We start from the raw sequence: 1,300 nt of genomic DNA, 5'->3' as shown, positions 1-1,300 counted from the left end.
TGTGTGTGTGTGTGTGTGTGTGTGTGTGTGTGTTTGAGACAGGATCTCACTATGCAGTTTGAGCTGGCCCCAAGCTAACTTTGTAGCCCAGTCTGGCCTTGAACTCCCAGTGAGCCTCCTGCCTCAGCCTCCCGTGTTCTGGGATTATAGGGCTCCATCACCACACTCAGCCCTCAGAGATATCCTCTAAGTGTAAGTGGTTCTTGGTCTATGCGTCTATCCCAATCCCAAGAGCTTACCTTCTCAATTTAGGAATGTCTTTTTTGGTTTGTTTGAGATAGGGTCTCACTGTGTAGTTCAGGCTGGCCTTGAACTTGTGATCTTTCTGCTTCAGCCTCCCAAGTGCTGGGATTCCAGGCATGCACCACCACACCCAGCCCTCAATTTACTAAGGATGGGAGGTTGCCATCTTTTAGTTCTATACTCCACCCTCTCAGGGCCGGGGAGATGGCTCAGTGGAATAAGCACTTCCCTGGCAAGAGCAAGGGCCTGAGTTCAATCCCCGGTTCTGCCAAAAGAAAACAATACACTCCACTCTTTCATACTGGACTATAGTGACGGTTATCATCCCATGCAGTAACAGTGTAGTCATAGGAGGGAGAAAAACTGATTACCACATGTATGACAATCCTGGCTGAAGCAGTACAATTAGCAAGAACAATAACATCCAGCACAACCTAGCAACTGATCAACTGTGGTAACTATTAATTTGGTACCTTTAACCATAAGGGAAAACTCTACAGTTATATCATGAAATCCAACACACACCAGAAACTTGTATGTAGTGCGTTTCCCCTTGGTAGACTGATTTTACCTCCTGGCTTTGTGGGGCCCCTCTGGACGCAGTGTCCCACCACTGATGGGCCACTGGCTGTTCCCACTGGTGCCACTGGGCTGTGCTCATGAAATTTTTTAAAAAATCTTTTATTAATTTAAGTATTTGGTGCGGTGTCTCGCGACACAGCTTGGACTCCTAGAGATCCTCCTATCTCAGCCTCCCCAGCACTGGGATTATAAGCATACACCAGCATGCCCAGTTTCAGTGGCCAGCACAGTGTGGGGCTGGAAAGGCATGTGGTATTGGGAATTGAACCCAGGTCTTTCCACTTGCCAGGAGGCCACTTAGACTGCCAAGCTATCTCCCTAACCCTCATGAAATCTTTTTACATTTACATTTTTGATACAAAATATATTCAGACATTACATACTTTGAATTAAATCACATAGTATTTTAGAATCTTTTAGTTTAGGCTGGAGATGTAACTCAGTGGTAAAGAATATCCCTAATATATTTGAGGCC

The sequence above is a fragment of the Octodon degus genome, unplaced genomic scaffold, assembly GCF_000260255.1.
Source record: "Octodon degus isolate 3935 unplaced genomic scaffold, OctDeg1.0 scaffold00020, whole genome shotgun sequence".
Classification (NCBI taxonomy): domain Eukaryota; kingdom Metazoa; phylum Chordata; class Mammalia; order Rodentia; family Octodontidae; genus Octodon; species Octodon degus.
Note: the sequence above shows the minus strand (reverse complement) of the source record.